This window comes from Cibotium barometz, chromosome 18, assembly GCF_041138505.1.
Source record: "Cibotium barometz isolate CiBa-2024 chromosome 18, ASM4113850v1, whole genome shotgun sequence".
Classification (NCBI taxonomy): domain Eukaryota; kingdom Viridiplantae; phylum Streptophyta; class Polypodiopsida; order Cyatheales; family Cibotiaceae; genus Cibotium; species Cibotium barometz.
In genome coordinates this window covers 12,102,022-12,119,915 of record NC_141063.1, presented here as the reverse complement: position 1 = coordinate 12,119,915, position 17,894 = coordinate 12,102,022, and the positions used below count along the sequence as shown (strand labels likewise).

The 17,894-nt window shown below is 41.4% G+C and overlaps 1 pseudogene; it reads left to right on the top strand.

The window, feature by feature from the left end:
* The first annotated feature begins 2,265 nt into the window (after nt 1-2,265).
* On the top strand, nt 2,266-17,616 carry LOC147628944 (adenosylhomocysteinase 2 pseudogene; annotated as a pseudogene).
* The last annotated feature ends 278 nt before the right edge of the window (nt 17,617-17,894 follow it).

Below are 17,894 nucleotides of genomic sequence, written 5' to 3'. Positions count from 1 at the left end.
TAGGGTTACATTTGACTCTTATAGGTGACTTGGCCATTCACACATGGGCGCCCATACATGGCCGACCGATCCTAACCCTTATCCTATAGATATTCAAGGTGCGCCTCTTATCGGCGATCACCCAATCTCTTTATCCTTTTTGCATATGGTGCCGACAAGCCCGGCCCATGACTCAGAATAGTTAAACTAATTACATGACGTAAAACATAGTACGTCTCAATGTCCGTCAACAGTCATCATGAGCATGGAGACGAGATTTTATATATATGTGCACCACTGAGAGAGGTGGAGCAAGAGGGTACTTATGTATGTATGTTTTGATGGGTTTCTGTGCCAGAGTTACCTCCTCCTCAGGATGGTGTGTTGGGATGGGCTATAGAGGTAGACTCCCCCGATGCATCATTGTTTTGGTGCCCCCACTGAGGAGGGCTCTGAAGCACCATTCAGTTTGTGTTTTACTCACACCAGGCAGGCTTGTATTGATGGAGGAGCCACGAGTTTTTTGCAGGCATGGGTCTGAGGATGTTCATGCATTTGTTCACCATGTTAGGAGAGAGTACAGACATGTAGAGATTAGAGATGATATAGCTCGAGGAATGTTCATTGCATCGAGGTTTACAGTGCCCATCATGCTATATATCATTAGAAAGGTCTCAAAAAGTAGATTCCAAATATCCACACTCTCCTCACTTTTGAGTTTACAAAAATTGTACCATGAGCCCATGTTGCCAAAGAGAGAATGTGTACCAATCCTTAAAGGGCCCAATTTGAGTCCAAATTTTTCCTAATGTTCATCATCTCTTGTGGACAAAGTGTGCCTCATTAGGGCACTCAGATTAGTCCAAATTTTCCCTAATGTTCGTCATCTCTTATGGACAAAGTGTGCCTTATTAGGACACTCAAATTAGCAAATAAATAAACAATTATGAAGCATACTAGAGCGATAAACAAGGGATGGATGGAGAAGCATAGCACGATGCAAAATAAACAAGGGTCACCCATCTTGGTACAATTATGAAATTTTAGAGCTATCCCGAATTGTATTCTAGGGACATTCTTTATATGGCTTGGTAAAGGAGGAGTAAATAATTCTAACATTTGCAATATAAGTAGCATCTATATATTCTCATACTAATAAAGTAACCTATGAAATATTGGATTTGTCGCTAGAGAGATTAACCCCCTTGTACCTTGCTTGCAAAGGAGTCTGAAGATAAATGGAGAACTACTTTTTATAAAGATGAGCAAAAGTGGAGGCATGCTACTAGATCGTTAGCCGTGATTGCAAACCCTACACAAGGAGATGGTTTCTTTGAGTAAGAAAACCTATGTCCTTTCCTCGTTTTGATAGGGAATGACATAAATTGGTTTTAATATTACAGTTTGATTTTGGTGTTGTATGTTGTTGTAGTAAACTAGTGCAAGTAAATTGGAATGACATACCATGATAGAGGATAGGTTATATAGCTTGGCATCCAACACACTGCTAAATGACCAGAAAGTTATGATTTTAGATATCTTGATTGATAGAGATTCTCAAAGGCTTAAGGACTTGCAAATCCCAAAGAGTAAGTAATTATAATTTTTCCTATTTTCTTCATATATACAAAGCATTGTATCTTGTATTAATAACAATGTCAATGGAAATACAACAAATGCAAGTTTATTCAGAGATTGGAGCACAAGGTGTAACAGTCCTTACAAAAATTACAAGTAAGTACCAAATACAATTTCTAGATACATTTAAGGAAGACCTCAGCGATCTCAAGAGATTGTATTTTGGGAAGCTATTTGAGGAAATGGTTGGGGTCCCTTAAAAAAAGGTGTGGTAGCTTTAAACTCTATTGTCATCAAAGCTACTAAGCCTACTGTAATAAGGTGTGTAACAATCTAGAAAGACCACAGTGCTTTTTTATATTCTTGTATTCGTAACTTCAGTGGAAATAATTGTATGTAGATGGATTCATAAGTGCCATGCCAAGAATTATATTGCAACTATGCCAGCCATCGTAAATGAGTGGCAAGATCCAAGACTTGAGAACACAATATATACACAGCAACAACTTTGAGAACTTTGGGATACAGGGGTGAACAAGAGATATCCAACATTCCTTGACTTTCCAAATGGAAAATTTCCTAGAAGCAAGAAGGAGATATTCATTCGGGCTTGTAAATTAAAGTAATCCAAGATGGTATATACTATATATCTACTCATACTAGTAATTAATTTTTTAATAAATATCAAATATTATATCCTAGTGAATCATGATTTATATTGTGAAGACTCAAATTCTACATGACAAATCACATCTTAAAGCAAAGGGCAAAGAGCTTATGGAAGATCAAGAGGTTGATGAACATAAAGAGGATGATAAAGATGATGAAGGGGATGATGATGATGAATTGGTAGAAGTGCTAGATAAGGATGCCACGAATGAAGAGGAAGAAGCAAATGCACGAAGAGAAGAAGATGATGAGGATGCTGACATTACATTAGACTTTGAGCATGAACATAGTGATTTCAAGGATGACATTCGGCCATTGAGACGATATCAAAAATTAACGAAGCGGATCATGCTACAATATAGGCATGCCACTCTTTTAATTGTAAATTGATTATTATTATAAATAAATAGTTTGATTAAAACCGCATTTGATTTGGTTATGGGTGCAAATAAGCTTAGCTAGAGATGAAGCGCCAAATGCACCATTTCGATGTAATAATCTATTTGACCTAAGTGTTTCGACACCAGTCCAAATGAACTTGCCAAGTATGATTTTACTAAATAGTAATGACAATGTAATGTATATGTGTAGTGAATGTACTTACAAAAAATTTTACTAAATAGTAAAATGACAATGTAATGTAAATGTGTAGTGAATGTACTTAAAAAATGTATGCTTTTTGTAGGAGTGTTTTGTGGTACAATAAGTACACTAGTCCTCGGTGTTCCAGCATGTTGCAACATTAAAGTGTAATTTCGTCTATTGTTGTAGAAACCTCAGTTCTCACAGGTATACTAATCAAATGTGCATCACATGTATAATGACAATTAATGTCTTTTATATCGTTCTTAACAAACTCTTCTCAACATGGTGTAGCAGTACATACTTTTGCAAAGGGTAGAGAATTTATAGGGGATCCTATCAACATAGGACATACAATTCAAAACCAAGAGAGTCTAGAGAATCTAGCACATCTTCAAGATAGGTTACAAAGTGTGAAAGAGGCAAACCAGATAAAGGTATCAATATAAGAACAGGATCTAATTGTATTGTAGTAAGGTTGCCAATAGGAGGTTCTGTTTATGGCTTCCCAAATGATGTTATCGCACCATGGAATCTTTGTACATGTGAGTGATCTCAAGAGGATTTTTTCAACAATAAAACTTTATATGTTACTGTGTTGATGTTGGGCACAAATTGTCATGTTTTTATGTCAATGTCACGTAGATGGAGAGACGAGCCTTTATTGCTCAAGATTTATGAGACTATCCTTGACAACAATGACTCCCTTTTTGTCATTGGTACAATGTATCAAGTGACAACCATGATAAGCAAGGTCGAGCAATATGGCTTCATATTAGACACCCTATCAAATGTGCAGTGTACAACGAAGATTAGAAAAGCGTTTGGACAAGAGGTGAGCAACACTAACCATAGAGGTGCTTACAATTCTCATAAAAGGTTTCCATTGAACAACACTTTCAATTAAAATAAATCTTTTGATACTCTTGTGCAAACACATACCCTCGTTGTGCTGCCACCTTCTTGAGCATAGTTGGAATAAACCATGCACAACCATTCACTTGATTATATCATTGGTCCTTGCACCAATATTATGCATTGGGAAAGATTCCCATTGGGAATGCATGGTGAGGTAAGGCATAAACATATGAGTACTCCAAATTATTGGTGTTGCATATTATGTGGAATTTAGAGAAATGTTTTCTTTCCAGGTGGATGTCAATGTAGATATGAGTTTTGGGATAGCCTCTTGAACACCATATAAAAGAAGGACAAGTGATTGTAGAGCTTTATGCAAGATGTGGAGATTGTGCTATTGCAGCATACAAATTAGGCATGAACATAGTTTCTATTGATCTTGAAGAGAACGTTGCGAAGAGTGTCTTGATAAAGATGTCATTGTAGTTAAATGAAGATATTTGTTTACGAATATTTAAGTGATTGGATTTAATAATTATTTATGATTATTTCATGATCTTATTTTATATATGAATAGAGGGAGAGAGAGAGAGAGAGAGAGAGAGAGATGCATGTTAGGGTTTGAAATAAAATATAATTAATAGTTTCAACAATGTTTGTACTCAACATGTCAAATAAACTAATAAAGTATTGACATTGTGTGTATTGTGTAGATGAATAAAGTTTATAGACTCAAAGGATATGTAGGGGTAAAATAAAGTTGTGTACTTTGTTAATTTCATTTATTAACAGAGAACACATAAATTCATTTTACCCCTATAGGTCTTTTGAGTCTATAAACTTTATTCAAAAGGACAAGAGAGAGATCTTGAAGAGCAAGAGAGACGCAAGAGGCAACAACACGAGAGATAGAGAACATGAAGAGAGAGAAGATGCTATCTCCCTTATAACATCATAGGAACAATCCAAAGATAGTGAGATTAATAAGAAGGAAGAGTGAAAATGAGTTGTAAAGGGAGAGACATTGATAGACTACTAATGAAATAAAGAAGGGGAGATGTTTAAGGGTGACGAAGACAAGGGGAGTGAGAGAGAGAGAGAGAGAGAGAGAGAGAAGAGACAAGGGAGAGAAAAAAAGATGGTAGGGGGGAGACACACACACACACACACACACACAAAACAGAGAGATACAAGAGATAGAGAGAAAGAGAGGGTAGATAAAGAGAGTGAGCAGAGAGAGAGAGAGAGAGAGAGAGAGAGAGAGAGAGAGAGAGAACGGAGAGTGAGACAAGAGAGAAGAGAGACAAGGGAGAGAGAGAAAGAGATGGAAGGTGAGAGAGAAGAGAGGGAGAGTGATGGAATTGAAGATCCCATTCAATACCTAGAGAAGTTCGATCAAATTTGTGAGGCCATTGGACGGATTGATGGTTCCACCAAGATCTTCTCATTTGAACTTTGCCTTGAAGCTAACCAATGGATTATGTCACTAAACCAACTTGAAAAGGCCAGCTACTACAAGGTCATGAGACACACTTTCAGAGTAGGATTCTTGCCCAGTAAAGCCAAATAAGCCCTATGGCCAGAGATCTATAACCTCAAGCAAGAGGAGGAGGGTGAAATAATGCAAGAATATACTTGCTAAATCGAGTATCTCCACATGAGATATAGCACCCGTGCGAATGAGTAGACAGCTTATCACTCATTGATCGATCGATTTATGACCAATCTTAAGATCAAGAGACTACACGACCATCTCTGCATGTCTAGGTACCACATCTTAGGTGAGTGTTGCCACGAGGAAATAGACCTAGTAGACAATTTGCAAGACAAGGATGTAGAAGAGATATGGGATGATACGTCATCCAAAGCCTCATTGTGAGCCAAGGGTGCCCAACTAGCAGTAGCCTAGAGTCCTAGGTAAGGAAATGAGCATGGACGAGTTGGCAAAGAATCTGCTTAATTGTTTAGGTCAACAATGGTAGGGCTAGCCCCAAGGGCCAACCCCAACTAGCACCTTAAGTAGGACACCCACATCTATTCCCACACTGTTGATGTCATCACTATCGTCATTAGTCCCACTTTTTCCTATCCGAATATGTGTAAGCTATCATAGCCCTACTAACATGGCAATCATACACTGCTAATGTCATCTATTATCTGTACTATTTTCCTATGTTGTGCTGAAGTTATCCAATGTTGGACAACCTTCAACTACTAAAACCTTATGCTACATATCTTGATCACGTGGCTAACCATACTATTGACATGTCATCTAGCTATCTCATGACTGCTACATGGAGATCTTTGTTGGCTACCCAATACTCTTGGTCGTCACACTTGAACTTCACCAAAAGCATCAAAAAATCATGGAAAAAAATAAACTTGATGTCTTGACAATAGGCATCCATGTTTTTTGGATTCCATGGTTTATAGAAAACCCAGAAAAGATTAGAATATCATCAAAGAATACAACGATAAATTCATTCAAGCGTTCTTAAATGAAGATGTAGCGAGAGTATTTGTTAATCCAAAAGGCATTATAGTAAGTTCATTCAAGTATTCTCTGAAGATTTCCTGTATTGACCTATTGAATGTAGACAAGAGCATTTATTAATCCAAAAGACATTATAGTAAACTCATAATGGCCATATCTTGTATTGAATGTCATCTTTGCAACATCCTAGTTTTATTCTAATTTGATAGTAATTTCATCTTTGGAACATCCTTTTATTGATTCTAATTTGATAGTATCTAGAATCCAACTCTATTTTGATAGTAATGTCATCTTTGGAACATCCTTTTATTGATTCTAATTTGATAGTATCTAGAATCCAACTCTATTTTGGTAACATATGAGCCCCATGCAATCGATCTAGAAGTTCATCAATCTAGGATATAGGTATTTATTCATTGTCAATTGATTCAATTCCCTAAGTGTCCTGCATTTCGGTCCTAGTGTGGTGTCAAGTTCTCAAGTTATGCATCTGGTTTAAGTAGATGATTAAAGTTCCTTTAATTTAAGTGTTCCATCGCATTGATAGAGACATGTGTGAAAAACCTAGCCATTTACATTGATATCTATTCTGTAAGTTAACATGGTTTCACCCACCCAACCTATCACAGCACTTTGCCATCTTACCTACACAACAAAGGATACTTATCCTTTGTAAGAAAATGTTGGAACATATAAAGCAACCTTACCATAATCTTAATGTCAAATAGGAAAATTCTACAGACTTAGTGTACGTAACTGCTTAAGACTAGTGATGAAGGCTTGATCATTTTTAAGTTTGGCTGGCCTAGTATGAAAACTAGTCACTTATATATAAGTTATTTTTGACAATAAGCAATACATAATCATTCCCTTGTAATAGTTTTCTTGTGAGCTCTCCTTCTTCCATCTTCTTGCTTACTTGCATGCTATTGTGTTCTTACATGCTTGATGGATTCTTATTTGGATGGGTGTGATTGTAGGTTTCCCTCTTACATTAGCTTCTTCTTTTCTTATCTTTTAAGAGAGAGAACTATAAAAGGACCATCTCGTCCTACCTCCATCTAGCCATTGCCATTTCTCACTTCACCCCTTTGGCAAAGGAGAATTTTAGTGTGACCCCCTTAGCAAAGGAGAATTTCAATGTGACAACAAAGTGAGGGCGCGACGACAAGCTAGCACACCCACACGAGAAGTTATAAATTATTTCTCTAAGGCAAGATCCTATGACACATGCTTCGGCAAGGCTAAGGTAAGCTCTTGGCTTCAACATATTTCGTGCTACTACCACGGTCGAGGTCTAGTCTAGGGCTTAGCTCCGTTTTTCTATCCATTCCAGGCTATTGGAATCACCCAATATTACCAAGTGTTGATTAGGTCACACTCCAAGAAAAATATGGTTTTGGAGCCTTGAATATATTTGTTTATTGTGTTTGATTTTGATTTGAAGTTTATTTTGTATTAAGACATTCTCTTTCATCTATTAGTAGGACAAAACCCTTGTTTTTTGATTTGAAGTTTATTTTGCATTAGGGAATTCTATTTCATCTATTAGTAAGACAATGCCCTAGTTTTTTAGTGATTTGCATAAAATTAGATTCCCAGATTAGGAGTGCAATCCACTTCGAAAACACGAGCATTAACCTCTATTAGGTTGAATTGGAGTGAAGTTAACAATTTTTGTTCATGCATTTTAAAATTTATTCATGCATTGTGAAATTGGTAAAGTAGAAGCATGCTAAACCATAAAAACATTTTGAAAACTATTTGTATCATAACCCTTTATTAGGATTTGAAACACTAAACACACCCTATCAAGTCTCAAAAATCATAAAAACCACCAAAAACTCGGCCAAACCAACTCTCAGGTAGGAAACGTGAGTCCACAGTCTTGCACAAAAAGGCATGATCCTGGACACGTGAGCCTAGAGAAGTGAGCCATGAGCTTGGACACAGTAGTCGTGAGTCTAGGAGATGTGAGTCGTGAGCATGGACACGTGATCCTACAGTTAGGTATACCTAATATAGTACATACCAATTATTAGAGCCATAAAAACCCATACAGACACACCTACTCATGTTCTTGAAAGATATTCTTTTCATACAATTTATACAGCTATTAATTCCTAGGAAAAATCTTTTTCCTTGCAATTATGGAGAATTAATTATTATCATAAGCGTACTACCACATCTATTATAAGCCCGACTCTTAGAAATTTGTGTCCCAAATTAGGCCTACTTCATACTAGGAAAGCACATGAGTCGAGTTCATTTTTTTTTTAAGCATGAGCTTGTAGACATAAACCTGGACATGTGAGCCTACTATATATGTGAACTAAGGAACGTAAACTAGATAAATGAGCCAAGAGACATGGACTTACATGCGTGAGCCCATACACGTGAACCTAAGATGTGAACCTACAGATGTAAACATGTTAACCACATATTGATAAATACGTTCCTACGACAACTATGTCCGCACACTTATGTAATGGGCGCTTGCTTTATATTGTAAATCTTATCATTTGATGAGGAAAATGCCCTAAAGACATCCCAAGTATTGAGCTTCAAAGGACAGACAAAGGATCTTGATCAGTTGGCCAATCCATAGATAAAAGCCTTGTAACTATGTTTTGGGCGCCTCGGGTCACTTACTCCTGCTGCCTAGTGGGAAAATAGTGGGAAAACTATAAAAGCCAATTTCTCTTTTTTATAACTCATTCTCCCATTTGTACAATAGAAGTGGAGTGTTCTCTCGCTCCCTCTCTCTTGCAACTCTAATCTAGCATATGGTGTGCTTAGGGTTAGGGTTAGGGTTAGGATTTGGAAGTGCTAATCACTTGTTCCCTCTCTTGCTTACTCTCTCTCTCTCTCTCTCTCTCTTAAGTGATTATGGCTACCAATGCAATCGTCTTCCGTGGAGATCCCACACCATCTTCGCGAGAGAGCTTGCATCACCCGTTGGATTAGAGCAACCGCCTCCTCAATGTCACAACGAGTGCGGAACGATGGCAATGACGAGCGGCTACAGTGAAGCTCTTGAGCCATGCTAGAGCGTTGGATAGGCAACTTCCCACGACATGTTAAGGTAGGGTTTCCTTAACATCTTTGGCACCGGTTGTTGCCGGGGAGCGCCATCCACTACTTGTCTACATCATCTTTGATTCGAATCCGACGAAGCCTCCATAGCCCAATGCCAAGTAAGCTCTTTGGCATGCGATTTTTTATTTTTTGATGTATTTTGATGTTACTTGGTTGATTTTGATGATTTTGTTAAGATTCATGTAAAGCTTTGTGTTTAAAGTAGGATTTCTATTTTTTTGAGTGAAAAAACTTGAGATTTGAGTGATTAGAGAGTCCAATCAAGAGGGTTTTTGCTTAAACCTAGATCATTTTTCTTAATTTTTAGCGTAATCCTTTTTCTTTTACTTAATCCCTTTGCATAGGTAGGTTAGCAGTACGAGATAGAACACTAATCAAACAAAAAACCTAAAAAACCATAAACTATCTCTTAATTTTCACTAATCACTAATCTATTGGTTGGTGTGATTAGTGAAATTAAAGAGTAAAAAACCAAAAAAATGAGCTTAATTGCTTGTAATAATAATTAGACTAATTAGAGTGGCATTAGTATTCTAAACACTTGCCATGACCTAAATCCATGTTTAGTCCACTCCCATTAGGCTCTAATTAACAAGAATTCGTACTAATTTAGTCTTTTATCTATTTTTTTCTCTTTTGAGTGGTTTAATTAGAGACCTAATTAGGGAAATTAATTGGAGATAAGAATTGAAATTCAAATTTCAACTTGCCACAGTCGTTCACACCATGAGCATACGCTTCTAAGCATATGGTCATACAAAACCCCAAAAATTCAAAAAATTACCACGGACGTACCATCCTATGTGTACGTCCATACCAACCTTAGCCACGGACGTACTATCCTAAGCATACGGCCATACCAACCTAAGTGTATGGCCATATCATTCTCGAAAAAAAAATTAATTGCCACAAGCATACCGTCCTGAGCGTATGCCCGTCTAACCATAACCACGAGCGTACCAACCTAAGCGTACGGCTATACCTTTCTCAAAAATAAAAATAAAAAAAATTCCCACGAGCATACCGTCCTAAGAGTATGCTCGTACCAACCTTAGCCAACGAACGTATCATCCTAAGTGTATGGCCATACCATTCTCAAAAAAAAATTAAAAATGCCACGAACATACCGTCCTAAGTGTACGCCGATACCAACCTTAGCCACGGGCGTACCATCTTAAGTGTACACCGTACCAACCTAAGCGTACGACCATACCATTCCCGAAAAATAAAAATTAAAAAAAAATCAAAATTTCTAAAATTTCCAAATCTTTAGAGGTACTTTTAGTCTACCTCGCCGACTCACTAGGGTCATTTTTACACACATAAAACGCCTCAAAAGACCATTTTTTATCTTAAGGATGCATTCACGTGCAAGGCAAAAGGGAGCTAAAACTCTTATTTTGGGCCCACACGCACACCATTGAAGCTTTTCTAAGCTTCCCCACACACCATGGACACCTTTCAGTCATGGGTTACAGGCCCCCAATGCCTCCATTCCATTTGGCAACACCTCGACCTCAATTGCACTCACATGTGGTTGCCACACCACACCTCTTTGGTCGTGAGGGTGAAATGATTTTTGAAAAGCCCTCAACTAGTGGGGCCTCTCCATACATGCACCCCGACGTGGATAGGCACCCCGAGCATACTCCGTGTACCTTCTTCTCTATCCACCACGGATCTATTTCCACCCCCCACCCTTGCACCATAACTTGACATTCCAATCTTAGCACAAGCTCTAAGAAGGGGAGTGTCACACCACTTGCACCCACAAACATCACATACAAAACCCATGTGGGCGAAAATTTTCAAACTTCTGTCAAAATTCCATGGAATTAGAGACCCTATATACCACATCGAGATTTTTCACCAAATCTGTCAGGCATTTGAAATTTTCAACGATGCAACCAAAGTCCATCTCCTTGGACTCAACCTTGAAGACAAGGCCATGCAATGGTTCCAATCCTTGAACCCTCGGCACAAAAGCACTTTCAAAGCGGTGAGAGAAGCCTTCATTCTCAGATTTGCACCCTACGGACCCAAATGGAGCTCCGTCATCCAACTGTTCCAATTGGAACAAGAACCCGAGGAAACATTACGCAACTACATCGCACACATCAAGTACCTGGATTAGCATTGCAAAGAGAGGGAAAATTTGAGTGATAAGCAATTGATAGACCGTTTCCTCCTGGGGTTGCACAATACAAGGCTTCATGACCACATGTTGGTCAAGGATCCCTCCACCTTTGATCAGGCCTGCAAATGGGCGATCTTTCTCCGATGACAATATGCAAGAAAGCTATTCCATGCAATTGGCCACCGCACCAATGCCAATCCAAAGGTCATTTGTAGCATTACCTTCCTCTCCTCTTGGACCCCGAGCCTTACTAGTGGCACCACCCCAAACTAACTACACACACAATGCGCCACCACGACCTTCTCCAGTACCAATCTTTCCATTCCAACCGTTTTCCCTCCAAGCAAACCCCATTGCTCATCATGGAAAGATCCCAATCAGGTCCATTGCTAAACCTGTAGAGCCCATGCACTCTGCCATCCCCGAGGCACCCCTAACACCTCATCTCCCTTTGTCGGTGCCTCACATGGACCTAAACCACTTGTGCATACTATAGGTGCACCCGCAAGGAAACCACCTCTTATGTGTTTCCTCTGCCAAGGACCCCATAGAGTGGATGAATGCCCTCAAAAGAAACGCCTGCCAATGACACCACAATGTCATGGCTGTGGAATTGACCATTACTATAAGGATTGCCCTTTGCAATCAATTTCTCACTCCACGATCAAAGGCATGCCATCCCTCAACGTGTTGAGCATTCAAGATGGGAAGATATCTATTGCCTCCTTGAATGTCGTCACACAGTTACAAGCCAAGCTAAAGAAGGCCACATCCCAAAAGAAACAACGCTCTAAGCACGTTGGCCACAGAGAGGATCAAATTAGCATCCGACACTGGCTCAACAAAGACCACATCATCCTCCTTCGGGGAGCGATGATCATGCCGAAGTACCACTCCCCCATGCAACCCCCCAAAAACTCACCGAACGGGAAAAACGACTGGCCACATATCCCAATGCCATCCTCAAGAAGAAACGTCTTCAGGAGGCCCAAGCACTGGTAGAGAAATACTAAGCTCACCTTGAACCGTCGCCTGTTTTTGTCACCTTTGACCTAGTGCCTGAGTGTGCGTCGTTCCCCATTGCACCTGAACTTCTGCAGGATCCCCCGCAACCGCTCAAGGCCGAGGAGGATCTTTTCGCCAACATGATGTTCACAAACGACATTTTTCCCACACGCACCTCCTCATCCTCCAGTGCCTATTCCACAACCGGCCCAGCCCAAATCCCACGTTCACATCAAACTCGATAGAACAGTGACATAGATTCCTACAGCAACTCACCAGGTCCATACACAAAATTGTATTTTATCCTCCTACGGGACATCAAACAAGGACCACATTGAACTTCACTATACTATTGTTGGCCAACCTTATGATCAAGGCCCCGCACCACCTTAGGAAGCTTCTACTCATCAACGAGACCTAGCCGCCCTCTCAACCTTCCTTTCCTCCTAAATCCAAATGCCCATTGGAACCTTGTTAAAAGGTAGTCCAAATTTATGGAATGACCTTTAAGATTGGATGGAACACAAACTACAGGCTTCTATGGAGGAGGTAGCTAGCTCAGATTCCTCAGGCGAATCTGAGCCCCATCATCCAGACTTACTCCATCACCACCACCCACCTTCCAAAGGCGCACCAACAATTCACGTCAATGCGTTGGAACAATACTTTGAAGGTGATGACACAAACGCAGCATTGCCTATTTCCTATAATGGACATGTGGTCAAAGGCATCCTAAATGGAGGTGCTGGGAAAACTGGGGCCAACCACGCCTTTATCCCACCACATTGGTGATCAGGCTTGCAGACGGGAATTCTACAAAACCCCTAGGCTTAATGCATGACCTTAAGGTCAAAGTCTGTGACATGACATTCCACCTCAAATTTGTAGTCATGGACTTTCGTAATGCTGCCTATGATGCCATCTTGGGTCGACCCTTCATGAGACAAACCCGATTGATCCATGATTGGGACATGCATCATGTCTACCTCCTTAAAGGGTCTGAAACGCTTAAGCTCGATTTATATACTTGGTACTCACATCCCATGGCCAAAGCTCCCTTTGCTAAAGACTCTGTGACCACCGCCAAGAGCAATGATCTCTTGGTTTGTGATGCTTGTCATCAAGCCCTTGATGACGCGCGGGTGCCATGCACGGTTGCTTCTGTCAATAGTAATGAAGTCGACCACGATTGGCTTAAAATCCTTTACTACACTTGACACCCTCCCAGGTCGCAAACTCAACACACAATTCGTGCTCCCAAACGGCTACACCATTTATGAACCCTACAAGGCCATTGTCTCCCTGAACACCCTGAGTGTAAGCGTAGCTCCACAGTCTGAACCAACCACACTTTGGGTCTGGATAGATTTCCCCTTTGGCAAAAATATGCAACAGAAACGTGCCTTGTTGTCATCCATAGGCTAGCCACAATCTTTTTCCATAGGGAACATGGGTTTCTCTCTGGGCAAACCATCTCTTAAAACTGTCGATACCAAAGTTCAATTGCCTAGCGGCCAACGCATACAAAGCCTTGGGTCCTTTACACACAAACTGTACATATTGTCTCCAACCCAATGGCTTGTAAGTTCTCTGTGGTTTCCATAGGGGAGATAAAAGAAGTCGTCGTCCTTGGCGAAAGTTGGATCCATAACGCTACAAGTACCATCAACTCAATTGACAACACGGCTATCCTCAAGCTTCCACAAGGCAAGGTAACAATGATCCTCTGGGACGGGGAGGGCCTCGACTCTAATCCTCTTCCCCCCCACCAACTGCTTCCACAAAGGGTACCCCCTCACCCCACAATAACTGGTAAGTCTTCAACTACCCGTGAACTACCACCATCACTCAACCCACCAAGAATACGGATTGGACTCCCGACCCAAAATGTTCTATCATATGGTCCACACCAATCTCATATTCTTGGAGGCTTGGAAAGCTCTTGGAAAACTCACACTAACAAAATAAGACACTTACATTCAAGTTTCACATGAAATGCGTTTAATAAGTGTTGGGTATTTCATGCCTAAAATTTCTATTGAAAATAACCAGTTGGAATGCAGATTTCACATCATAGATGCAGGTTCTCCAAGGCCAGATTATCACTGGAAAAGAGTGGATTGATGCTACGCACTACCAAATCAATTGGCATGAAGAAACGGCCACCACGAAAATTGACAACAAAAAGGCCACCGTCCTGTTGTGTCCCAAGAGGAAATCATACACACACCCTCACCCACGATTGCCCTTCCCCCTCACGCCTCATCCTTATCACCAACAGTCTCCCATGTTCCCACACCCCATGCCTCACCAACAACGGTCAATTGGGCATTGTCAACACCCTCCCACACAAATAATCAAGCTTTGTCGTCGACAATCCCCCTAAACTCTACATCCTCAACCACCCACACCGCAAGCACCCCGACCTCTTACCTTTACCACCATGACAATCAATGGTGGGTGCCCACGAATCTTCTTGCAACTCAACGCTTCTATGACGGCTACACTGAACTCTGGATCCCCAAATGGCCATCTCTAAAACCCAATCGCATAGGGAAGACTCATCCCATGGGGGGCGAGACGTTCTTGCCAATGAGTCAGACACAACCATGTGGACCGCTTTACTCATAAAGCATGCGACGTAGAAGTTCACACTGCGTCGATTGATATCTATAGAGCTTGTAACAAGATATTGGATCATGAGGACCAAGAATATATGAACCTCTCTTGGAGCTTTTTGACTCCGAGGACTAGATTCACGTTCTTGTAACTATGGACACCCTTCCACAAAAGCTTGGGACAAGGTTTGCATGGTTGTGGATGGTGTTGAAATCACATCCCTATTCGTGCTTCATGCATTCGAGATAGAATGAGCAGTGGAACCGGCTTGGGACAAGGTTTGCATGGTTGTGGATGGTGTTGAAATCACATCCCTATTCGTGCTTCACGCATTCGAGATAGAATGAGCAGTGGAACCGGCTTGGCTTGAGCTAGATTCCCCCCATAAAGACTGTCTAGATGTGCAGCCCATCTTGGTTGACACTAGGGCTAGCCACCACACGTTGTCTTGGGAGACGTGGACCTCATTACCTCGCACCATCTGCCACAACCATTACCACGATAAAATAATTCCCAATTTATGACCATCAATTGTTTCAAAGCAAAGTTTCTAAGACTGCGTCGTGCAAGTTTTATGTGACCCTAATCTTCAGGAGGGGATGGATCAAGGGGCCACAGATTGCATCATCAGTTCGCAAAAGAGGACCCCGCAACGCTCAAACTCCCCTTCGAAATGGTTACCATACACTTGGTTTGGAACCTATCAACATCCCAAGCCTCATCCTCCACTTACAAACCACCACCTTACGTAACCTCTAACACTAAACAACCCTCTTGCCTCGCTGTGTCGGTGGTCATCCCCTCAAACCATTATGGAGATCTAAAACCTCACCAACAAAGACGAAGCCATCTCCCAACAAACCTCAACCTTAACAACCCTTTAGGAAGGCGACCAAGAAGAGTACCTTGGGTACCTAATAGTACCTTGGCTAGCCAAGGAAAGTATGGTGCACATGCAAGGACCTGGCAGCCCACCATTTGGCCCAAACCCCAATTGTGAGTGGAGATCTACCATGCGAGTGCCCCAAGCACTAGAGTTTTACCCAAACCCCACGCCCTACTAGATCCTCATTAAGGTGCTCAAAGATCTAGAGAGGTGGATCGTCTACATGGATTGCCTGTATGCTATGTGGATCGTCTGCGTGTAAAGAGAGGATCGCCTGCGTGGAGAGAGAAAATTTAATAACGCCACGTAGGCCCAGCCCACCTGTGCCACATAAGCCTACCTCTTGCGCCTACGCTCTCGCCTCCTGCATTGCTCGTAGCTCCTCCGTCCTCTACACTGCCTTGCTTGCCCCCGCGTGCTGCTTGGGTCAGCAGTTTGCCAACATCGCCTTCTCTGTTGCCGCTGGTCCCCTCCTCGCCGGCTTCGACCCTTTAGCTCCCACACCTTTTGCCCCGGTAGCTCCTGTAGCTACCCTAAAACCCCTTCGTGTGTGAGACATAAAGGGTGAGCAAATAGGAAGGGTAACAACAGAGGAGAGGGTTCAGCCACTTCCATCTCTGCAAGAAGACTACAACAGTAGTCTACTGCAATCTGCCTTTAAAGGTAGTTGTATAGCTGCAAGCTCAGCCTGCAAATAGCAGCTTTGCCACCTGCTGTCATTCTGTAGTACCTACTGCAACCTTTATAGTTCCAAAAGAAGCAAACTCTTCATAGCAATAGCAAACACAGAGCATCCTTGAGAAGGAGTGGCTGAGTTTGGTCCCTCTCACCCTTTGAAAGGAGACTAGATCCCTACACATGACATTTCAGACTGCTGTTGTGATTGAAACCCTACCAGCCCTTGGTGTGATGTTTGCTGGTGATCTTGCCACATCTTCTCTACACAGGACAATGTTGTTTTGCTGCCACATTGCTCGTGTGTCTTTGCATGGGAAGGGAGAAACCCTACAAGAATATTTGTGGTTCACTGAGAGAGCCCTGGACTGGGGTCAAGCGGTGGCCCAAATCTGATTGTTGATGATGGTGGTGATGCCACTCTCCTCATCCATAAGGGTGAGGAGGCCGAAGAAGCTTTTGCTAAAGTTGGTACCCTCCCGGATCCTGCTTCACCTGACAACACGGAGTTTCAAATTGTTCTTTCCATCATCTTGGAGGGCATCAAGCAAGATTCCAAGAAGTATGGCAAGGTGAAGGACACACTTGTTGATGTGCCTGAGGAGACAACTATTGGGGTGAACCACCTCTACCTATGCAGGCCAATGGATCTTTGCGTGTGTCCTACCATTAATGTGCATTCCCTCAGTGACCAAGAGTAAGTTTGATAACCTCTATGAATGTCACCATGATGGACTCAGGAGGGCCACTAATGTCATGATGGTTGGTATAGTGGCTGTTGTTTGTGTCTATGATGATGTTGGCGAGAGTTGTGATGCTGCTATGAAAGCTGCAAGGGCACAAGTGGCTATTACTGAGATGGATCCCACGTGTGCTTGGCAAGCCTTGATGGGAAGGCTTCCTATCTTGACTCTCGAAGATGTTGTCGAGACTATTGACATCTTTGTCACTACTACTGGTCACAAGGACCTTATCATGGTAAGGCACATGAAGAAGATGAAAAACAATGCCATTGCCTGTAAGATTGACCATTGACTTGCATGAATTGGAGACCCCAGATGAGCCAAGTGATTTGCCCAATTGGGGTTGTGGAAGGACCGAAAGTCTCACAAATATACCAAACATATGTATGTGTGGGAGAGATGGAGAATTAGGGTTAGGTTAATTCATGTGTGGGAGACATACACAGAGAAGAACAAGAAAGAGAGAGAGTTGTGGGGATAAGTCAACTCATGAGGCATGAGTGTGTGACTCCCCTATCACACATGTATATTGCACTAGTACACATAGTGCACTTAGTACATTAAAAGTAC